We start from the raw sequence: 24,901 nt of genomic DNA, 5'->3' as shown, positions 1-24,901 counted from the left end.
GTTAACTTTTTCTACAGGAGTGGCGTTTTCGTCCATGTGAAGCACAATGTAGTGACACAGTAATAGTGAACGGAGCCCTTTTGTAAATATCTCTGTTCTTAACGGCAAAAAAACCAGAATACATTATAAGTACTTCCGAAAGAATCCAGGACTCTAGTCTATGCTGTAGAAATCGTATTCATGCAATTGCTCCTGTGGATTTAAATAGGACTAACCACATGAATAAAGAAAATAAGATTTGATACCAAAAGAAAGAATGGTCTAGTAGCCATGTGTAGGCTAACGTGTGTCCTTGCTGTGGTCTATTGAATGTGTATCATCCCAGTATTTATGTTCAGCTCAAATACCGTTTTACCCAAAAAACATGTTGACGGGCTAGAACCCAATTCTAACCCAGTACCTGCCAAGAAAATTATTGTCCATCTAGAGAGAGCTGATTTCTTGAATCTGGTTAGGAAACTTCTGGTAATGGGTAACTGTGGGCCAGAACCTGTAACTTTTAGTTAATGCCTGAAATCAGTGGGACTATGCTCAGAGCAAAATACTGTTCATGTGACAGATTATGGCCCAGCACTATTAAAGATAAGTTTAATTCACAATGCTTCTTTGTTCCACTTTTTTTATTGGATTTCTTCTATTACTACATTCTTCTTGCTTGCTTGCTGACTATTGTAATATTAGGTATTCTTGTTCAAACACAGACTTCCGTAGTTATTTTTCTTTCCATTGCTTTAATTTAATCATTTTAGATCTCTCTCTCTGAGTGTTTTTGTTCTGATAATTGTTTCATGCTTGGCGTCTGAGGGGGCCATACACTTTGCACTTTCACCTTTTGTTTTTAAATTTTTTATAATAAGGGTTTCTATCTCTTTCTCTATCTCATACTAAAATGTCTCTTAGAATCCATCTTGCAGCTTATTTAAAAACAATCTTAATATAGTGTGGGTTTTTTCCTCTTTTACGATATTATCTGCTTTTGATTTGGGATTGCAAAGCCTCTAATAAGCTGTCTAGTGACACTGAGTATAAATGAGGCTGTGGCATGGAGGAAAGCATACTCTCCTCTTCCTCAGGACAATGTTCTGACGTTACATACTTACTCTCACATACTCATTCACTTTCACAAAAACCTCACTGCAAATTCTTTCAACAGAGAGCAGAATTCTAAAAAGGCCTGGTGCCGTAATAAATTATTTTACTGCTCCCAGGCAAACTTATCATACCTTTACCACACTTTAGTAAGTGATTTGATGAACAAGTAGTCAAGTCACATGCTATGCCATTACAATGGGACCACTCAGATACTGTAGTAAAGTACTGCTTATTCTGAGCAAGGGTATCAGAATTGGACTTCTAGTGAACTTATCCTTTCAATTAAAATCAAGTAAAATACTAGTTAATCCTAGTGTTCTCTTTTCAACTAACTGATAATTCTGTACACTATTCAAATGTATCCTCCAATTGATATTCCATAGAAAAGAGTGATGGAAAAGACCACCAATAACTTGATACGTTGCTGTGTTAATGTAGAATTATCTCCTTTGGAGTACTTTCCATTGCTTTGTGCAGTTCATTTTAAAATGATGCCAAAGAGAGAGAGCATCTATAATTTCATCTCTTTATATAGAACTTGTTAAAATGTTTGGATGAAGAGGTTTTTTCACTGAATGTCCTGTCCTTTATTACAATAAGGAGAACATCAAGCTGTAGAATAATCTGATGAGCTGAGAGAAAGGAAACTATGTATCTTGCATAATAAGGGATCTGTGAGATTTATGACCTGCCGTGTGACAGAGGAAGGAAAGGCACATGGTCCCTTGTTTTGCAGGTGGTAGTTAGGGAAACAATAATGCTATTTTTCTTGATAGAACAGAGGCAACCCATACCTTATGGCACTAGCCAGAAGAGTTGATTGCTCTGAGTGGGTGAAGAGTTTTTGAAGAGTTGCAAAGTTACAGTATTGGCATCCATTCCACAGGAGTCATTCTGCCACAAGTCATCAAGATTTCCTCATAAGGCTCCCACTGTCGCGTAGTACCTCCATGTTCTCCCTAAGTTGTATTTTATAGCCACTGTCTGTCCTGTAGTGTTGTTCCAACACCCAATGAAAAATTCAGGTGCAGGTAGAATCTCAGCCAGGAAAAGTGTTGAGTTTCTTTCCTCCCACCATTAGGGAAATGGCAGCATTCCAAAAACATAATTATTAAATTCTCTGTAATCCAAAGAGAGGAGTTAACTAAGCAGTGGTCTGAAATACCAAGCCTTTCATATTTTTATAACTCTTAATTTACTGAAACAAAATAACAATCCAGTGTAGTCATAAAAAGCTGCCTTAATTCAGGTAAAACTTCTTTCCCTGTGCTCTACTCCTTTTCTGCAGTCTGCTAACCCAAAGCTTTTCACTAAATCCTTAATTGCATAAGATTTTTATCTAGATTACTTTTATTCTGTTTAGTCTACTTATTCCTTAAATTATAATTGTAATCTCTTCCAGAAACAATTTCCAGTGTATATCTGTTATGGAGGAGCTACTACTCTCACTTGAATATCTACGTTCTCCCTCCATTTAATGGAGCAAAAGGTATTAATGGTCTATAAGTGAGAGCCATTATAATTCACATCAGCATGTAAACCATCTAGTGCAAATGATCACAGCAGTCTATAAAATGTGTGCTTTATTCTGTTTGAATATCAAATCCATCTGTGATGTTTGATTCTCCTTCCTGTCATTCCAGCTACAAAACTGATTGTCCAATCCCCATGCTTTGGCCAGGTGATTAGTCTCCATTCTATAGGAAAAGTAAATAGAATTAGGGGCAGGGGTAGGGCGCTGGACTCTAATCTTCTGAGGTCCCTTCCAGCCGTAATGTCTATGAAAATTAGAAAACCAGTTTTTGAAGAGAGAAAGTTACAATACACCTGTTAGTGTTCATTCCCATTTCATTTTCATTAAGAGATTGTGTTGACATGAGTAGTTTACTGGATGGAGTGAGGTGTGAGAGAAGAGAAGAAATCAGAATCCCTCAGTACTACACTAGGACTCCGAAGGAGTCAGGAATCAGAAACCTTGAATTAGTATCCCGGGTTGTTACACTGACTCACCGTTAGGCATTTATACACATACATTTGTCTGCTCCAACACACTGGAGATTTGGCACATCAGAGCAGATTTGATTAATCAAGTCTGCTCTGCATGTGAGCTGATGCACCTGGCACTGTGTCACATGCATTTATATAAATGGAAAAATGCACTTTTGGTGTGGCCAGCAGTTAAGTGGATGTAAATCTTGCTCTATTTTACAAGTGTGGCATGATGGTTATTTGTTAAATGTTTGAGATCCTTGAATGAAAGGATATATTAAACATACGGTATAATCCACTTATGTGTTTGTTGAATAAGCATGTAATTTGCTTAACTGCATAACACATCGCTACTCTTATTTTATTGACTATTGCAAATATCAATTGTCTGCATTTTGATAAAGTACATTAACAGCACATGTGCATAGGAACTCTGTAGACCTATTATCTCCTTTGTAATGTGATTATGCTCTGCTTAACTACATAATTGGGAAAAACTCCCCAGGAGCTATCAACCTTAAGGCATCTAAAACATCCCTGAACTGAGTAGGCAGTTGTTCTCAAACTTTTAAAACTCAAGGCCCCTTTTTAGACTGAAGACACACCCAGAAAATGCCAGCTCTCAGTTTTCACTTGTTTCTTGACTGTGGAAAAATTAACCTTAATGAAGCACAAAAAGCTATACCATGCTGTTTCTGTAGTTAATGAACATCGCTTGCACTGAGTTCGGATAGTGTATGCTCAGGCAAGTGCACAGCCTTTTTTTTTCAGTCCTGAGGCTAAGCACTTAAATGAAGTACATTGCAGATACAAAGTGGTACAATTGCTGGGATGAAACGCAAAATATCGTACTGGTAGAAGCAGTGGAAGAAATGCACACTAAAAGCCTTTAAAAGACATTAACTCTACACAATCTATTTCATTTTTCACTAGGCAGTTACTACTTGTGTTTGCTCATAAGCATGGGGCCTTATGCAATCTATTCCATAGTTTTATGCTAGGTAGCTTCCTAAATCCACTGTCTTGTAAACTGAGGCTTTGTGAAAGGTTTGTTTCATTCTTTCCCCCTTCTAGATCCTTAGCCGTGTAGTCAGTGTTGTTAAACTGACTTCCAGTGGAGTAACGTAGGTTTATACTAGCCAGCCTTCTGGCCCTGTGTCACCAAACCACATCTGCCCTGTCACAGCTCTTTTCCTTATAACCACTTCCTTCTCCTTCCACTGCTCATCAATTCATCTTGCAGATCACTCCACCTTCCTTCACTTCTAAGCCTTTTGCAACTCACACCATTGGTGGGGATTTCTGATTCAAAACTAAATTCCTGCCATTACATTTTCACACCTTCCTCAGAATAAGATGTTTTACTTCCTTTGGCAGCATCTTGTCCTGTTCCCTCCCTCCCAACACTTGCACCCCAGTCTTTTCCTCTTCCCTCAGTTTCAGCTGTCCTTGTAACAGTAGTGTTCAGCTGGATGAAAAAAACCCCAAATAGTTCCCCTAAAGTAATGTTGTGGTAAAATGCAGAAAGGAGTCTTCTGGCATCTTTCTGAAACAGATGGTGTGAAGGGCATGAAGCTAAGAAGGCATGAAGATGCGAGGGACCAATATTTCTTTAAAAGCAATTAATAACGCTGGCAACAAGTAATCTGCAAGGGGAAAGATACAGTTGGGAAGCTCACAGAAATGTCAGGGGGCTCTTGGAGACTGAGCAAAAACCAAAAATGGAGTGCTAAGCTGCAGGTGCTACTCATTTTAGTCACCTTGAGCTTCAGTCACTGTTTCATCCACATGCTACGTTTTGCTTTTAAACCTAGTTTGGAAATTAATTTTGTGAGAAGTAGCTGCAGGAACTTACTGGAGTCAGTTCCTGTCAACTTCACTGGGAATTGTAGTCACTAATGCCACAAATTAATTTGATCCTAATTCTTTTGTGTTTTCAACTGATCGGTAAACAAACCTATACCAGCAGTTATTTCTAACTAATTAAAGTCTTATTTAGAAATATGAGTCATTTGTACATCAAAATGATATTTTTTTTTAATCACAGAGACAAGCGTTTAATATAGTCTTCTGCCTCTTTACTGCAGTTTATTAACCAAAAAATAATCTAGAGTTGCCTCTGTCTGAATCCAAGCAGCTGTGACGTTAATCTTACTATGTTTTATAATTGGTGCTTGATAGTTTAAGTGGATAATGAGCTAAGTCATAAATGTAGTTTACCGTGAAACAATTAGGAATTCAGGATGATAGGGCTGATTTGCTACTGCATACTGCCAAACTGATGTTGGTGTGACTGTTTGAAGTCAATGACATTACACAAATGTAATACTGGAGAAATGCAGTGGTTAGTCAGGGTCAATATGTTTGACCAGAGAAGTTTTTAAATTGTAAATCCTGAACAAGTCAGAATGATTGTGATCAAGGCATATACGTGAGATTGGGAACCCTACAGGATTTCACAGTGCTTTCTGGAACTTTTAATAACAAAGTACAAAATGAAAACAAGTAACATATGTTTAGATTCTATCAAGCATTAAATAAATATGATGCCTTTTGATTTTCATTGTGAATGGTTCTTGGTTGATAAGGAGTTTTTAAACTTTAAGGAGGGATCACATGAGCATTCTTTTTGAGGTGATAAGCATGACAATACAAACAAGTGCATTGTTTTCCCAGGCTGCAAAGTTCTGACTCAAAGCCTAAGTCTAAGCAACCTGCTTGGGAATAACTGGGGAGGAAGCAGAGGAAGTTGGCTTTAAGTAGCTTTTGTGACATCCTGATCTAAGACCGGCTGGTAGCTGATTGGGCCCTAACTACAAACGACAACAGCCTTAGGGCCTTGTTATATGGTAATTTTGGACGGCTCCTGGAGCTCTTAACATCTAGATTGTCTGCACATTAACATCTGAAACTAGATTTAAGCACTGATTAGGTGGCTTAAAGTTTCTCTGTAACCCATCTCAGGCTACACTAAGGTGTACCCACTTTAGGCTACACTTCAGTATAAAAACCCCAAACAGCTATTTCTCCAAGGGTTAACCTGTCTTGCTGCTGCAACTGCTCTCTGGAATGAGCTCAGAGGAGCTCCAGAGGGCAGGGGGGAAGCCCAGAATGGGAGCAGGTAGATTCTTACCTTTCAGTTCTCCATGGCTCTTTCTGGGCTGAACGTGACTGCTCTAAACTTAAGCAGCATTGATCAACATTTGTGCAGCTCAGTGTAATGTGTAACAAGGCCATTACACAAGGCCCGGGAGAAAGGAGTGATGCGGAGCCAGGAACTCATCACTGTATGCAGTCTCTTGCAGCTGCAGTTATTCAGTCTGTGAAGGTAGCCATTTGCCTCAGTTATTGTGGGGGTTGGGGAGGGACAAGCACTAAGGCACATGGTTGACACCCTAGAGGTTACAAGATCAAGGCAATAGCAAAAGTGCTTATGGTGCAGCACTGTCAGATTCCAATGAATATGCGAATTCTGCTAAATACCTTGTCACTTGGGCTAAAGACAGAAGTCGCACATAAACTGGTTTAAGTGATCAGAAACTGGTTAAACCTATAACAGGACATAAGTGCAGTGCACATAAACCAGTTTCAAAGTGTCTGAAACTGGTTTAAGATAAACCTGGTTGAATGTAGTATCAGACTTAATTAATTTGGGTTGAATTGGTTTATGGTACTTCTGTCCCAAGTTTAAGTTTCTGGTTTAAGTTAAATCAGAGTCCCCCAACATCCCACCATGCTTTTCAGCAGGGCTGGGCTGAGCTGTCTGCTCCAGAGAGCAGAGCAGAGCTGGCTCTGCCCCTCTCCTTTGTAGCCAGAGCTCCAGCTAGCCAAGAAGGGGGTGGGGGACTGAAGCCAGGAGACAGCAGCATCTGCCTGCCTTCCCCCTGCCCAGCTCTCCCTGTGCTCACTGCTCAAGCAGGGATCCCCACCCCACCCCCACAGGGACCCCAGTGGCACAGACCCCAGCCAGTATCTGGTCATGCCATCCCCATGCTAGCTAATGCTGAGAAGTGTCTATGTGTTTGTGTCTCCAGTTTCACTGGAACAAAGGCAGACAGGACAGTGTCTGCCTAGAGCTTTTTAGAACTAATCAGTGGGTCAGCTGGTAATGTTCTTCTGTTCCTTCCTTGAAGAAAACTGTTTACGAAGAGCTTGAACTAATGAGAGAGGCTTTTTTTCTTGATGGGCTGATAAGCTCCCTGCTGGCTTATTTGCTTCAAAGGCTGCAATCTGTTAGTGTTCAAGAGGGAACAGAGAGAGGTGTGAGAAATGACCTGGTTTGCAATGAATGCAGTGCCTGTCAGTTTGCTGAAGACAGTTTGAAGAAGCAGGGAGAGCAAGATTGAAAAGCTCATTGTCATCACCTGCACTCCACACAAGCAGTCCTTCCTTCCCCGCCCCTTTTGTCTGAGAGTGCTAAGTGGGGCAGGGTCTGGCAACACTCTCCGCTCCTTGAGCAGCAAGCTGGGAAAAGCCTGGTGATGGTTGCTTTTGAATGCTTTGCGACTAACCTGCAAAGATTGAATCAATTCAGGGTCAGGCTTTTTGAATGTCTGTCCCTAGCCAAAGGGACACAAAGGGAACACAAAAAAGGAGGAGTGAGAGCTGTATTCTCACCCCTGTTCCTCCTGCTTTGTGCTGTCCTAGAGGCACAAAACAAATAAAGCAGTTCTGAAGGGTGGTCAGCATGCTGAATTTCTCTTGGACAAACAAGGCATCTACAATAAAATGGAAATAACTACATTCTGCTTGGTGAATTTACCTGACACATTCTTGTGATGCTTCAAAACTTCTATGACTCACTTCTTTGGATTTCTTTAATGAAAATCCTAGGTGAGCAAATGCCATGAACAGATCTATACATTCTTATTAGTAGCAAATGAATATTCAAAAAAGTGCTTATTAATCCCCTGAGTGCTGATGCTTTTTTTGCACTTTCAAGGCATCTTTATTTGGCATGTCCTTGATAATTCCAATGTCATAGCAGGAGCAGCTGGAACCATATGTCCAATGGCCATATGATTATGAATTATGATGTGCTGGACATATGCTGTGTGTCCAGGGGCACGTAAAGGATTAATTTATGTGAACTGTGCAGCTGAACTGAAGCTAGTGATCCTCAGCCTAGATTCATTACTCCATTATTCCCAAGCACAACAAATTAATCCTTCTTGTTTCTGTTTATTTGTCCTCCATTAACTTCACTTCAGAAAAGAAAGTCACTGCCTCAGAAAATAATTGCATATTGTGTTAAGAGGAAATTATTGGCTCACCCATTTCCTATGAAACTATGGTAGCTACATCCTTTTCAAAGGAACATTGACAATAGAACAATTTTATTTCTTTTCTTCTTTTTTTTTCATTTTGAGCTATTCTTTCATCAATTTGTAATGACCCTTTTCCTTTTGACTGTTTGTTTTTTTTCCCACACAGCAGGTATTATTTTTGAACTTGTGCCTTCTGAACTTTGAAGCAATATGACATGTCACTTCTTTTTAATCTCAGTGATTACCATTTTTTAAGTGAGGGGTTTTAGTGTTTTATGATCTTAAATAGGATTAAAGGTGCTAAATACCCAAAGTACCTGCTGAAGTTAATTGGAATTGATAGTAATCAGTGCCTCATGGGATGAGCTCCCAGTTGAATTTCTAACACAGGATTTCAGTACCTTGAAATCAGTTCGAATTTGCCATTGAATTCCCTTGGACAGTCAACGAAGTTACTTTATATGTGTTTCTGTATTTACAAATGAAGTTTGTTGAGGCTGATGAAGGATGCCTTGTATTCAAAAGTTTATCTAACTTTATTCCAGTCAGTGAGTTGGTCCAATAAAAGATATCACCCAAGAATCCTTGCCTTTGTATATATACACAGATATTTAATATAAAGGTATTAAGTATAAATATAATCTGGATTAACTCATTTGACAAATTTTTCTGGCACGTTTGATATCCATTTTATGGGTAGGAATGATTCACATATCTCATGTGGTTTCCAAATAAAAATGTGATACTATTTTCAGTGATATTAGAACCTGTGCAGCACCCCTAAGCTGTCTTGATACACTCAGCCAGATCTTTCCTGGTATGTAGGCCTGGACAGATATTAATGATATAGATCTGTATTCAAACTTTAGTGCTTTGCTATATAACCCTTGACCAAACTTCTAGTCTTTGTTCGGAATCATAAATTTTCCAACAGGCAAATTTTCCCCATTGTCTTATTTGTAGGTACTGTAATATTTTTGGGAGGAGGGAGGTTGTTTGTTTTGTTTTGTTGCTCATGGTGATATTTGAGAGCATATGAAACCCAGGCATGAATCACTGGTGTTCTCATGCCACATTTTCTCTTGGGGGATGGAAAAATTTCCCTATGACAATCACAGCCCAGTTATATATTTTATACCTAACTGCAGTCATGAATGAATCAAACATAAGATTTAAATAATGTGATAGAACTCAAATGTTTTTATTCCAGGAAAACAGACACACACAAAATATTGACCTGCTGTTGGTACTGACACACAGCAGATTGCCATACTTCATGGACCAACTAGAACTCAGATCTCTCCACTTGGCTGTGACAGCTCCATTGTTAAAGTGTTATAGGACACCTTCTAGGGTAGACCCTTATTGGTCACACAGAATGTGCTTTGCTTCAAACAAATTAACTAGATAAGATTTTTACTTTCCATTTCATTCCCAAACAGTGTATCATCATTGCAAGTAGTTTTTAAAAAGTCATCACTTGAATGTTAAAGATACAAGGTGGAAATGCTGTCCAAGTGACCAGAAACTGCTCAAAATATCCATTTACTGTTATGGTACTAAGCCCATGCAGACTTGAAAAACCTGGGCCTTCACCTTTTTCTCTTAAAAAGGCAAAGGACAAAATAAGCTCAAAATTAAACAAATATTTCCAAACTGATTGGTCAAGGACAGTGTTAAGCCATTTTGCTAGTTTCAGCTGAGTTGAAACACCATACTTTCTCAAATACAAGATGAGCTCCTCCCCATCAACATGGGGGGAGCCCCATGCCTTACATCTGCATACAAGGAAACAGGATTAAATACACTGCCTATCTTTGAACTGCTGCTAAAAGCAACATGTGTTCAGTAGTGGAACCCAACTATGAAGGTGATTAAATCTAGCCACCACTGTGCATGACTATAAAGTCCTATACATTTTTGGAGGATCCCAGAACTCATGACAAAAACACCCAGTTCCAGTCATGCGTGGGGGTGGGGGGGGTGCTATTTAGGACATGGAACCTTTGTGGGGGCATATCTGGAGATCACACACATACTGAGCAGTGCCAAGCTATGGGGTCACCACGGCTTTAAATGCTGTTAATTCTTCTGGGGCCCAGCCCAATGAACTATATGGTAAAACATGAGTTCTTTGGCTTTGGACTAATATCATTCATAGTTTATACTGCATATGAGTAGGCATTAAAGTGTTACTTAAAAGTGTATTTATGGAGTACCTGTACTAAATCTTGCAGCAGTTACAAAAAAGGTAACATGCATCATTTCTGGGTGAGCTAAGTCTATAGGTATTATATGCAAATTCTACAGCTATGTTTATTTCAAGGTCATTTTTTTCAAATATGTTCCTCACTTCCATGTGCTCAGGGAGAGCAGGGTCTGATGGTAAGGATGGATGAAGAGGCTGCTGGGAGAAGAAGTCGTGGGGGGACAGAGGGGCCACCTGGCTCCCCAGATTTATTGTCCCTGGTCTAGCAGTGGAAGGTTGACATGCATAGAATCTAATTATTGCGGGGTTATCTTATAATCAGGGTTGTTTTATATTCGAGTAAATACAGTTACTTGTGAATATTTATTCTTTTTGGAAACTTGAGCAGAATTTTGAACATAAAATTACTAGAACTTCTTTGTTCCTTTCACATTTAGCCTTTGTCTTATTTCATAAACTGGTTAGTTTGTTTCTCTCACTTCTTTGATTGCCATATAAAAATGAAGACAGAATTGCCTATTTATTTCATAATCAAGAGAATAGATTCTGAGGAATCAGTGTACTTGCCCATGCCATCCCCAAAGGGAGATATTCACTGGTTAAAAAAAATAATTGTCCAAAATTTGTCTTCATGAAGAAAGTTTCAGCAGAAAATGCAGTTTTGAGTTGGATTAAGGACCGCCCTCCGCCCTCCTTCCTCCTCCCTTTCCCTCCCCAGCTGTAGCAAGTAGCATCTTGGGAAAGACAGCTATCTTAGACATGGTTGCACAGGGAACCTGTTTTTGCCTTCTATTATTGATTCACATATTAATTCATGGTTAGAGCTTGGTCTGGAAATCTCCTGACTTTACAATCAGGATCTAATCATGGGTTGGAAAAGAGTAAAGCTACATGAGGATCCTTCCTTTGTAGATGATTGGTGAAGTAGCATCTCTAGGGTAGGCCACTGTTTGGGTTGCTTTTGAAAGATAGTTAACCCCTTCCATGCCAGGCTTTGCTTGAAATTCACTTCTTTAAGGCAACTTTTTTGTATCAACTGTCATAAAGTACACATGTCTAAGAGACCTCCCTGGCCTTTATTTCACTGTGAGTTATTGCTTCCTCACAGGAGGATTTTCTATACAGGGGCACATCTACACATTCATTAATGTACCTTTCTACTATACATTAAGTTTAGTACCTCTAATATGAGGTACCGGATAAAGGTGCAGTGGCTGCACTGATGCACAATAGCAAAGGCAAAATATTTTTGTGCTGCTTAATGTCCAGTAGAATAATTCTACTGCGCATTAGTATGGTTTTTGCTATGATGTGCTAATGCGCAGTAGAACAGTCCACTGAGTACTAAAGTATCTCATGTAGATGCACCCAATATGCCCTCAGCAGAGCAGGTATGTCTCCCAGGTGCATTTGTATTGCTGCCGAGAGTCACCAACCGTGTTCCACATCTGAGGTCCAGCTCTAATAATCCCATGATTCCTCTCTTGCCATTCTGTAATCCATTGCTTTCTAACTGATGAGCACTATTTTCAAAACTCCCAATGGATCATGTTGGATAAAACAGCTCTCCATACTGCAGTACTGGCGTGGCATAGATGCCATGGTTGTGTGACTATAATAGACTGCTGTCAGATAGCTGCAGCTTTGTAAATCCAACCAATCTGTTACTGAGAATATCTGGCCTCAGTTTTTGGAGTAGCAAAAACTGTAGGGTGCCTGCACATGTGCAAGGAGGCTGCTCTGGCGCACTGTAATTACAGTACAGCGTCTGAACAGACTCAATTAATCAAGTCTGCTGAAGCATGCTAATTAAAGCACCCACAACATCTTGTGTATCAGCATCCCTGCACTGCAAAATGGTGGCAGGGGTGTTTTAACTAAAGCTCATTTGACAAGCTGTAGCTAAAATGCCTCCACCGTCGTTTTGCAGTGCAGGGATGCTGATACATGAGATGTTGCGGGTGCTTTAATTAGAGCAGCTCTTGGAGCCATTCTAATTAAAGCTCCCCCCCTCCCACTCCTAGAGCATCTGTAAAAATGTCCCTACTGTCTGCTTCCCCTTCTCGTCATGAAATTGGACCTAGAGGAGAAAGAGAAAGTGGATGAGGGTGAGGGCTGCAAGGGCGAGTAGTTACTTCAGGATAGGGAAGCTGTACCAAGAAAATTCTGTTTGCAGCACCATTTCTGAGCTTAAAAACAAGTGCTGACTGGTAAGAGAAGATTACACTGTAGACCTGGGGTGACCAGCAAAGGCAACAGAACTTCATGACAATAAAGAGTGCTTTAATTTCTCTGAATCGAATTTGAACCCTCCGAATCAATTCAGAGATATTCAGAAAGATTTGGCAATTCGGACATAGACACAGCTTTAATTGTTTTTTCTAATTACCTCTAGGTATCAGGCAGCTTGTGAATGCTGCAATGCTGGGGTGCATGGAGCATTCCACAGGAGTGCGGGGGGCTCCCCAGTGCACTCGTCAGGAGACGTGGAAGTGGACCAGAAGCACTTCCAGTCCACTTCCGGGTCTGCCAGGGAGTGCGCTGGGCCCCCCCCCTGCAACCCCATCCCCCGGCTCAGTGACTAGTGCCTCCTGGGTCTGGAGGGGCACCCAGGGTCCCCCTGTGGCCAATCACCGGGCTGGGAGGATGTGGGCGGCCCCCCAGTGCATTCCCCAGCAGACCAGGAAGTGGACCGGAAGTAGTTCCGGTCCACTTCCAGGTTCACCACCAAGCACATGGAGGGCCCCCCTGCAGTCCTGTGGGATGCTTCATCTGCCCTAGCATCGCAGCATTCACAAGCTGTGCTGGTACCTCAAAATATGTAGAAAAAAACTTTTAAAGCTGTGTCTGTGTCTGAATCGCTGATTCTCCTAATCGGCATTGAAACTTCATATTCGGATTTTGCTGAATCGAATCAGGGACAGTGATCCAAATCAACTAATCGAATCACTGTCCCTGATTCAGGCCAAATCCAAATTGAATAAAGCCTGCTTCGCACACCCCTAGTGGTTAGCACCAGTGTCCTTGAGGGTCTGGGCATTTCAGATGCCAGTGATGTAAGGTGGGAAAACTAACAAGCAGTTACTGTTCACTGTCTGGTTTCTACAATAGCAAAGATATTTTTTCACCCCACAGTTTGGGATGCCATCCCCAGAGCCACTTCCCAGGGTTGGGAGACCCTGGAGATTGGAAGTCCTTTTCTAGCTTTCTTCCCTTGTTCTTTGGGATAGCGATGCATAAAGCCTCCCTAGCTTGCAGAGACTGTTTCATGTTTGTTGCGTGCTGGATTGCTGCTGTGCTATATTTCATTTTATGTTGTGGATGCTGCATGGTTCCAGAAGCCATGGGGCTAGATATCCAGTTAATAGCATAAGATGGCCTGGCAGGAAGGGGAGACTGGGGTGATCCAAATGAGCCCAGGAGAGTGGTTACATTTGTGCTTCTGCTGGCAGTTCTAATGCTGGAGGATGCATCCTTCACCTCTGCGAGGAAACAGCAAAAAACTGCTTATGTTTGAGGGCTAAAGGAAATCCAGCATGATCTGTATTGCTGTTATTTACCAGAGTAGTGCCTCCTGATTTTCTGTGTAGCTGGAAGGGCATTAGCTACCTATTTGGGAGCCAAGGAAAAGGCAGTGCTGCTTTACATTGTTAGAGCCCTCTAGAGCTCATTTAAATCCAGAATTACATATTACATCCCCTGTGGGCACACTCAAAGCTGGCTGTGCCTTTACTGTGGTTTTACAATGAGCTTTAGACATTTGGATCTTAACAGCATCTATATATTGTGCCTCTTTGCAACATGTTGCTGGCTTGTATTTTTACATTGTTGCAATACATATATTAGTAGAACACCTTTTAAAACAGCACTGATAATGATTTTTAAGGGCCTTTCCGAGATTTATGTTGGCATAAAAAGAATTCTTCCAAAGATTTCCGTGAAAAAACTCCTTGCTATGGTTTTTACTTACACTGACTTTTTCAGTTAATTCCCTGTCTTATCATAAGGTGCCTATAGACATTCAGGGCCCTGCTCTAACTCATGGTGCTTTATATAAAGTGTCACGTCCCCCCAACCCAACAGAAGTTCTCCTGTGGGTCGGAGGGGGGCGTACAGCTGGGGAGCATGCCTGGCCATTGGTCCTGGCCAGCAGGTGGAGGAGCTCCAGCAGCCTCCGAGGAGGCTACTGAACCACTCCTTTCTCCAATCCTGCCTCCCCCCTCCCTCCCCCCCCCAGCTTTGGGGATGCCAGCGGGGGAGGGAGCAGGAAGGGGAACAACAGAACGGAGCTGCTGGCTACTGTGAATGCTGTGATCTGAGGGGTGGGGGGCAGGGTGGAACAGAGCTCCCTTGCCCCTCATTTCCCCATCCCACCCAGCTACCCTGGCTAGAGTATTGGGGGGAACTGAGCCAGGCCTACGAGGTGAAAGGGCACCCTTCCACTCCAACCTCCCCAGCTGTAGCCATTCGAAGCAGCCAATGGCTCTGTGCTGGCTACTCCCTCCCTTTTTCCCTCCCTGCCCCAGTGACAGCCCTGCCCCCACATGAAAAATGAACCCGGGATGGTATGGAAGTTCACTAAGGCATTCTGCTTTAGAGCACCTTAATCTAATAACTCATTTGACCAGGGTTAATTTGTCACGCAATTGACCATTTAAAAAGTGCTCTGCAGCTGTGCATGTGTTTTAAGTGATCCCTGTAGAGCACTTTCAGGGGCCCAACCTTGCAAAAAATGTAACTTGTGTAAGCATCCATAATGCGGCATGTGCTTTGTAAAGTTGCGTACAACACTTAGCACTCAGATTTAACGCATTTCTGTGTTAAAAGTCTTTCTTTGAACCAGGCACAATTGGAAGCTGTCCGCAGCCATGTCCAAGCAAAGTACAGGTCTGTTGTGGCATCTGTTGCCAAAATCCTGTGCAGCTTTTGATGCAGTGGGCATGTGATAGTAAATGATTGCAGTTCTTTGTCTTTAACTCATTTGAAGGCCGCCTTTTAAATTCTTAGTCTTTTTTCTGGCTCTGCATGGTGTCCTACATGTGGCTTTGCATGGCCAGCGCTTTAACAATGTCCTCAATGTTTTGTTTTCTGCATTTTGGTACAAGGACTTCTTGAATCTTTACTTTTCCACAAAACAGTGGATACATCACCAAAATATATTGAACCCAGATGCAATGGCATGAATGTCAGTAGACTGTACTAACTTCCTCTGTGATGTAACTTCCTGCATGGAACTTCCGATCCCAAGAGGAGTGCAATATCCAAGACACCTTGCTAGTTACAAAGGTGTAAAGAGTTGCATTACATGGATGCAGATTGTTTTACATTGATTTGATTAGGTTCACACAGGTGTAATTTTTTTGTATAAGCAAGCCCAAAGTGTGTCGGTTACACACCTCATCAAAAGCATTTTTGCTGATGTTTGTGAGGGTATATATATATATATATATTTTTTTTTTTTTTTAACCAGTAAACTACAATCTGCAGTTTAGAGCTGAACGCTTTTATTCTACATGCAGCAATTTTTCTATCTCATGTTCTTATGAAGCAGGTTTCACTGTGATGTGAATCCCAGTTTGGGTAGCATTTGTACCCTGGTATACTCAGGACAGCAACAATGCAAGCATAGCCAGGTATGTTTTTTCTTAGCCTTGAGTGTTGACCGAAAGCTTTGATTTTTATTTCCCTTCTATTTTTGGCTGTAAGTCCTGGAAGCAGGGTGGCTGCTGTTGCTGTTGTGTGAATAACAAACACTTCCTATTACCATCTGTCATGTCAGACTTACAATTTTCAAGATGCAGCCAGGAGCCTCCTGGTGTGGTTGACTTGGAATCATGATTGACATTAATAGCTATTTTTAAAAGTCAAAAACCAGGTTTTATTTCTGACAAGGGGAAAACAGTTTGATTGATACTGAACTCATTATGGTCATTTACTAGAGTCCAGGAGTCCTATGCAGTGACATTTACAGCTGCTATGTTTCAGTGCACACATTTACAGCCGCATTCAGGTTGCTATAGGTCTGCCTTGCTGTTTACAGTTTATAATGCCTTAATTGGAAAGAAATGATAGTGTTTGCAGCAGGCACATGCCCCTTTAAATTCACAGTCCCTCCTTACAGAAGGATACACATTTGACTTGCATTGGTTATCTTAGGCTCTGACTTAGTTCAGACAGTTTTATTAGCACAGCCAGATACGCGTCCCTTGTTCTTTATGTTGCTGCAAGCAGACTGCGCAGCAATCTATATCCCTTCCTGCTGGTACCATGTTCTGCAGTGGTACTAAATTCCTATCAGCTGTGTTCGGTTCATTACGTGCTTGGGGAAGGCAGACTTATTTTTGTCATTCCTAGTTTGTAATTCTTTATTTAACATATAATAAATAGTCATAAGTGCAGCCAAAAGTTATGATTCAGCTATAACCCAAGTTACAAGCAAAACGCTGTAACAGAAAAAAATACATAAAAACCTGCATGAATAAAAGTGACAGAGGTAAACATGAGTAGCTTTAGTAAGTTTTGTTGATTATATGATTAAAAAAAAAAAGGAACATCTGTGATTCAGATCCAAAGGGCAACAACTGTGGTTTGCAAAATCAGTAAAATCAGAATTAAATGTCTTGAAATACTGAGTAGGATTGAGAGAGAAGCTTTTTAGAAGCAATTGTTTATTCCGTGCCGTAGAAGAGGAGTATTCCACTACATGTATTTAAGAGAAGCCTTTCTATTTGGTAGCTTACCCACTGTGTAATCTCTTATATAAAACAGTTGTTCTCCATCTTCTAAAATTCAAACATCTGAAAAGATTCCATGAGGAACACAAAGAAAGAAACTTAACTCTGTATTTTGTTTTAGGCATCCAGTTCTTTATAACCAAGAGAAAGGATTGCCTTTTGCTTAAAGTTCTGTATTCCATTATTGATTGAGTTCCCAAGTCCACTGTTGACTTCCTGTGCACTGTGGAGCAAGTGGCATAATCTTTTCGTGTCTGAGTTTCCCGTCTGTAAATTGAGATGTGATAATGTTCTCTTCCTGTGACCCGTTGTCTCATCCGTGTAGGCTGTGGATTCTTCAGGGCAGGACACAGTTTCTTATGTGTAGATAAGAACATAAAAAGTGCCATACTGACTCAGATCAATGGTCCATCCAGCCTGTAGGTCAGGGGTGAGCAAAATGTGGCCCAGGGGCCGGATGTGGCCTGCCAGGTCATTCTATCTGGTCCACAGGGCCCCTAAAAATTTAGAAAATTAATATTTATCTGTCCTGGTCTGCCTGTCAAGCGGCCCTCGATGGCTTGCCAAAACTCAGTAAGCAGCCCTCTGCCCAAAATAATTGCCCACCCCTGCTGTAGGTGATGTGTAAGTGCTGCCAGTGGCAGGGAATCACAACTCTGTACTACCACCACAGTGTGGGGTTTATAACTCTATGCCACCAGCACTCCCACTGCCACTGGGCACTGGGTCTGGCTGGGCTGAAGCCCCACACCCCTCAGTTGGCGCAGAAATTTCACCACTGCCACTGCTGCTGGGTCCTGGCTCCAGCCAGGCTGCAGTTCTGTGTCCCACAATTGGTGCAGAAAGCTGGAGGGCCATGTGCCCACCATGCCGCCTCCTGACACATCGCCAATGATCCAGCCTAGTACCCTCTCTCCGAGACTGGCAAAAGTGGGTGCTAAAGGGAAAGCATTGAGCCAGGTAGATCTATAGTGATATGTCCCCTATTCATTACCCTCCGTGGCAGCCACCATTATTAATTTAGAGATGCCAAAAGAAACATCTTCAAATGTTCTATTCAGCAGTTATTAATAGATACATCATCCATTAATTTGTCTAGTACCTTTTTGAACCTGGCTACGCTGTCTGCATTTACCACTTCCTGTGGCAGTGAATTCCACAAGTTAACTATATATTGAATAGCAAGTAATTTCTCTTGTTAGTTTTAAACCTGTCTCCTAATAATTCAGTATGTGCTCTCTGCTTCTAGTATTCAGGGACTTGGTGAACAACAGTTCCCTGTTCACTCGGTCCACACCAAGTAATGATTTTATAGATCTCTATTTATATCCCTCCTCAATCTTCTCATTTCCAAACTGAAGAGTCCTAGCTTCTTTTAGTCCCTCTTAGTATGGCAACTGCTCCAGGCCCCTGATCATTCTGGGTACCCTGTTTGAATTCTACTACAACCTTTTTGAGATGTGGAAACCTGACTGCACACAGTATTCAAGATGTGGGTGCCCCATGGATTTATTTAATACAATGCATAGTAAAAATGGGGCACTCTGATCTTGGTTGGCTGAGTAATACATATGATAAACAATCAAGAGTCTTCACTGTGAGCTCAGCAGTTTTACATTAAATAAAAACGTAACACCATGTTTTGTGTGGGATGGAGGTAAATGTGTCTTGCAGCCAAGTGTTGTATCTTGCAGTGAAGTGCATTGGAGAGAGAGAAACTCATGACATATGGTGTTTTGAATAATGAGTAAACGATAGGAAATCTATGGGGTCTTACAGGGCTAGATAACAATTGTGCAGTGTGGTACCTGAGCAGAATTTACCATTTGCTGGGCTGAAAGCGACATATTATACCCAGAGCAACATATGGTACAGGGTGAAACTTGGAAAAATATATCTGCAGTAACAGTCATTGCAGCTGCTTGTCAAAAGCTAAGGAAGAACAGACTCTCTTCCCTCCCTATGGGACCTCCACTGCTAACCAGCTCAGAAGCACAAGTAGATACTGGTATACCAAAAAACCGGCACTAACTGGTACATCTGTTCTGGATGCAAAAACACGTATTTGATTAAGTAAATTAGATATTTGTGCATACAAATAGGTACTAACACTGTAGTCTGCATGGTCAAATGATCATTTGTGCATGCAAATGCATTTTTTATTTTAATAAATACCTGAACATTTTGCAGATGGATTTTCTGCACACCTGTGTGAAATGTGGTCCTCAGCATTCAGTCAGTATGCTTATTGGTTCAGTGTCTGCCCTCACTTGCACCTGGCCTATTTCTGACTTCTGGGGTTTTGCATGGGTGTTACTGAAGGAAGAATGTGGCCTTTTTTCAAACATACCAATTCCTCCCCCCTTCCCACCCTCCCCACACACACTCACAAATGTACTTCTAAACAATTCAGCAGTGTTTGCCAGGAATCTAAAATCTCTACAGAACAAACTTTGTCTCTGTGAGCTGACTAAGCAAAGCTCCCCAAGGAAGCTCACATTCATTGGTTAAGCTTGAAAGTCAGGGAATAGTGTTTCTTTTAGTGGTGCTGGCTAGGAGCAGAGAAGAGCCTTCCTCTGATGGACTGTTTGTCCTCAACATAATGCATTGCTTCAGGTATGTGCATTTGGTTCTGCCTTTGTCTTGTAGAGTTCTCATTGCTCTTATACTTTTTGAATCATGACTTCTATAAAATTTGAGTAAGCTGCATATGAGGATAGAGTGACAGAGAAGGATGTCATATTCTGGAGAGAAATTAGAGGGAGGAGGGAGTTGGATTAAGAAATTCCAAGGGTTTCTTTTCCTTAAGACAACAAAGTATTATTTTCTACTTATGAGCTATAGGGTAACTTCTGGCAGACTGTTTTAATGGCAGCCATTGTACCCTTATTGTATCCATAATCACATGCAAAGACAAACCAAAAGGAAGATCCTGGAGAGTGGTAAGTTTTCAGCAAAGTTGTCCATATTTTCTGGGGTATTAAAAATTAAAACAAAAAATAAAACCACCCCCATTACCAAAATATGAGTTAAAAACTAGGAGTGCCTAGTTTTATTTTCTGTCACCCGCCTGCCCCATGGGGAGTGGTGCCCAATGCTTTCATTCTATATATGGGAAGGGAGACATCAATTACTGGTTCAGTGTTTTCTGTTTATGATGGTGCTGTAGCTACACAGCATGCTTGTAAAGAGAAGCTGTTTTAGCCCCTGATGAAAACTCAGAAGTTTAATTAATATAAAGATTGTCTTTGTATACATCAACCTGAAAACATAGTAGTTTTCTCCTGGCTGTTCTACAGGAAGAACATTTAAGTATTTAAAACCATTAGATTTTAACAGACAAAATATTTTTACTGTTGCTATCAACCTAAAGGATTTTTAAATTGATTCTTTAAATACGAAACACCACACTTGGACAATTCTTAACCTCTGGTGATTTGCTTTTCTAAATATATTGTACTCTAGAGACAGATCAAAGACTGATGCCTATAGTGACTTGTAGCTAAAGGTTTGTATATAAATTCAACAATAACGTTTGCAGAATTGGTTCTAACCACGTACAATTGAAATTTTCTGCTTGTGCATAGTCTTTTTACCTGCTTTTGTGTGTGACAAAACTAGGAGAATAGGTATGAAAGTTTCGGTGAATAGGAGCATTGGCTGTGCAAAAAATTCATTTTGAGCATTTTGTACATAGTTGGGTGGTTGCAATAACTATACATGCAGTTAAGACAGTTTTGTTGTGCGGGTGGACATTTGGGGCTAGATTCTATTTCACCTATTCATTGGACTTAGGTGCCTAAGTGCAATCCTGTTATACTCCCAGGCTTTGAAGTGCAAAAGGTGTGTAGGTCCTCTTCCTCTTCACTGCTTTCTTGTAACTCAAGCTTAAGGGGAAAATGAGGGTGTGCTACAAAATTGCATGTACCAGTGAATTTTTAAGAGTTTATCAGGCTGAAATAGAATCACCCTTAGGTGCCTAAATCCACTTAGACTCAATAAGTGAAAAGGATCTGGCCCTTACATGTTAAAATGACCATTTTTTGTGTGTGTCCACAGTAACCACATGTACATATGTATGCATGCAGGGGTGTATGCGTGCATGTGTTTGCAGATCATTTCCTTTACATATTGAACACTTGCCTCTGTAATTCTAGGCTGAAAGGGCAGGTACTACGAGCCTGGGATTAGCGTACTAAATTTCCTGGCATTTTATTTCTGGGTGTGTAAAAGTTGGAAGTGTGCTGTTTTTTGTGTGTGGAGACATTCAAATGAAACACATATGGCTTTTTTTTTCAGTTAGCTCAGTGTCTGCGCTCACTCACCCTCAACATCAAGGCAGGCCTACATCATTTTTTTCAGGAAAAAGGAAGAGGCTGCTAGGATAGGAGGGAAGCTGTTTAACCTAAGAAGTAGAGGGGTTCCCCACATATGAGGGTGGGTTAAGTACAACATGGGGGTCTTTCTATAGCTTATTAGGGACAGCCGGGAGTTTGAAGATGAGGAACAGGGCATAGCAGAGAGACCCTAACAGTCCCAGTCAGCAAGACAGTCAGGTCCAAGTTTGGCCATTTCCCTCGTTGAGGATCTTTGTTCTAGCCCTGACTAGCACCAGGAATTGACCATGGTGTGCAACATCTGTCTCCTCCCAGCTCCTCTGTTTAATGCCAGAAAATACTGTCCTGTGAATACAGTCTAAGTGGTGTCCAACCTTCTGGCTTCACAGGCTGGAATCCATGTGAGGTTGGTTTGTGGGCCCAGTCTGGCCATGTGCTGTCCACCAGCCCAATCCAGTATCATGCCACCCTACTCCAGTGCATTGCCTGCCTACTGGATCTGACTGCATGCCAACATGATCTCATGCGCAAGACCATATCATCCAGCAGACAGACTCTCCATAGGTCCAGAAATTGGGAAGCAGCAATTAATGCTGCCAACACTGCCCTGTTGCCAGATTTCTGGACCCCTGAGGAGCTCCACAGGCTGGATGGTAAGGCTCCGTAGGCAGCATGGAGGTCAAGCACCCCTGCAGTAGATGGTAAGGACTTTCAAACATGTATTCCAGACTAAAACTTTTCACCTCCTGGTCCAAGCCTCTTGTTTGTGGCTCCCCTGTGGGATAGATGTTGAGTGTGCAGTGTAAGTTACACACTTGCCTCCTGCAGATGTGAGTCTCTCTCCTCCAACCAGAGACATTATACATAATCCCAGGGGAGTTCTGTGTAATGCCTCCGGTTGGCAACCATGATGTGGGGCCACGAGGTGAAACTGGTGAAGGATTTCTGCACAAGCAGCTTCATTCTTTGGCAGGGAGAAGAGGCTTTCTTGAACTGCATGACTTAAAAGAACAACCCAGACATTTTTTGCAGCCAGTCTTCCTAAAGGAATTTAAACAGTAAAGGAAAATTCTGTGCCTACTCAAAAAGCAGTAGAGGAATTTGAAAATCAGTGCTACGAATTTGACTGCAGCTCTTTTAGAGGCAAAATTTTTCCATCATCATTTTTCTGCTCATGTTGTGATGAATCAGAAGGCAGCAATACAAACCAACTGGAATTTGGGCAATGTTTAATCAGCAAAACCATTATAGATTTGTGGTTAACACCCTATCGACCATATATATTACAGCTGTTGGCAGTTTTATCCTTTAATCTGCCTGTAAACCCTTTATACTATCTTGTAAAATAGGCTTTCTCTAAATATATAAAATATGAGGAGGTTTGAAAACTGCAGTGTCAAAGTCAGGCAACTATCCTCTGTTTTAGTTAATCAGAAATAATTTCTTAATATTAGGATTGTGTCAGTTATATGCCAAAATAATGGAGGTGTGGACTGGGTGAAGTTAATAGGTAAAAGCAGGGCCTAGATTGGGCATAGCTGAGGTGATGTGGATACAATAAGAGCTGAGTAGAATCCTTACACAAAACATAAACTGAATCCAAGCAAAAGCTTTCATAGGGCATGTACAAGCATTACATTTTAGATTGCCTTAAATGAGCTTACATGGGTCTGCAGTACAGCCCTACGGCTGGAAAAGGCCAGCAGCTCTCCACATCCTTGGGGCTATGTTGTTTTACTCCCTCAACCCTGACCAGGGTATTTTTACGCCCAGCCCTCCAACCAGCATACTTCTGGACCAGGCACCCGACCCCTTCAGTCTCCAGGACCTGACAGTCCCTCTCTTCCTCCCCCTGACTGACTTGCCTCTGGCTTCCCACACTTCCTCCTGGCGAGTGGCAAATGCTTGCATGCAATGATCCTGACTCAGGTTTAGACAGCTTAAACTAAGCCATTTAAATATGAGCAGGATTCCATGAACTCTTGTTCACACCTGTAGGGTGCAAGAAAGTAGAGTTAATGGTGTTCTATCCTGTAATCAGGTTTCTGTTAGGAGTCAAAGCAGAGGTACAGAACTATTGAAATATAGACACCCTTCATATGGAATTTCAACTTATTCTCTGTAGGTGGAAATATGACAAGGAAACCCATTTTTTCGGGAATTCGAGCCTGATTTCTAAACCAATGGGATCTGGATAACTGTGGATAATTTTGAATGTGAATTTCTTTAGAAAAAACTATTTTTTCCCTGCAATCTTAAGGCCAAACATTAGTCCTAAGATGTGTTTAAACTGAACATCTTTAAGACGCATGCAATTTCACAAATGTATTATAGGAAGTAAAACAATAACTATTTAATAGAGTATTTATGATTACGGATGTCCATAAATGTCAAAGATCATTTCCAGTTTAAATAGAAAGTACGGTTTGCAGAGATATTGTATACTGCAAGGCAGAAACAGCCACCGCTATCATTTTGGTGGTATTCTTTGTATCATGTGCTTGGGACATGTTGGATATCTGCGGTTCTGTCTGACTTTACTAGAAGCCACGTGCACTCAGCAGCTCTAAACATTATGTCACACACGCACATGCGTGCACAAACACACACACACTCACACACACACATATATATATAGAGAGAGAGAGAGAGAGAGAGAGAGAGAGAGGTTCACCACTCTTCATAATGACACTCCTACTGTTTTAATCACAATAGCATCATGCTCTCTGCTAGGGCTCTCATCTGCAGCTTGTAAGTGGCAGAGGAATACGTGAAGTGCTGTTGAAAATGTATATTGTGACAAGCAATGGGGGGCGGAATCTGCTCCCAGAGCAAACATGCTTTCATTTGTGCTTCATTATGTGAACTGGGTGAGAAATGACTTCTTGGTTCCATCTTTCTAAGGTAGCCAGGTCATACTGGTTTGTAGTGAAGACAGGAAGGAGATATCAATGAGTTCTTATCATTGACCACGAGTGTGAGCCAGCATGCTGGTTTCTTTTTTATCACAGAATTGAAATGTTTATGATCAATCCAGTTCAATAGCTAAAAAATGCATGCAATATCATTGAGTTTAGGTTTCCTGTGTTATGAAGAAACCCAGGTGCAGAGCTGTACATTTACATTTTAAAGACGTTTTACATGAAATATTTGATCCTGGAGGCAGTAGCGTATTTCAGGATTCCCATATTGTTTCAAACTGTGGATCACATAGCAACTAAGAGGGTATTTCATAAAGAACTGCCTTTCCATTCAATCATGTACTATTCCTGT

The 24,901-nt window shown here is 41.3% G+C and overlaps 1 protein-coding gene and 1 long non-coding RNA gene across 6 annotated transcripts in view; one reads left to right on the top strand and one right to left on the bottom strand.

Moving 5' to 3' along the window:
* Positions 1 to 2,208, bottom strand: part of LOC109282256 (uncharacterized) — a 32,476-nt gene extending 30,268 nt beyond the window's left edge. Inside the window, exon 1 of the long non-coding RNA XR_002089193.2 lies at positions 1,887 to 2,208. This is a non-coding gene — a long non-coding RNA (uncharacterized LOC109282256). The remainder of the gene's footprint in view (positions 1 to 1,886) is intronic.
* The window catches only part of TMEM108 (transmembrane protein 108), a 292,926-nt gene that overhangs the window by 52,821 nt on the left and 215,204 nt on the right, over positions 1 to 24,901 (top strand). Inside the window, exon 1 of one of the 5 annotated variants that reach the window (XM_019483541.2) lies at positions 19,805 to 19,907. The exons of 3 other annotated variants lie outside the window; for them this stretch is intronic. The gene's annotated coding sequence lies outside the window, so the exon portion shown is untranslated. Of the gene's footprint in view, positions 1 to 19,804; positions 19,908 to 24,901 lie in introns of those variants that run through there. One more of the 5 variants, XM_059728777.1, reaches the window with a different exon arrangement.

This window comes from Alligator mississippiensis, chromosome 5 (genome assembly GCF_030867095.1).
Source record: "Alligator mississippiensis isolate rAllMis1 chromosome 5, rAllMis1, whole genome shotgun sequence".
Taxonomy (NCBI): domain Eukaryota; kingdom Metazoa; phylum Chordata; order Crocodylia; family Alligatoridae; genus Alligator; species Alligator mississippiensis.
The sequence above is the reverse complement of the archived record's forward strand: the minus strand, read 5'-3'. Positions and strand labels throughout refer to the sequence as shown.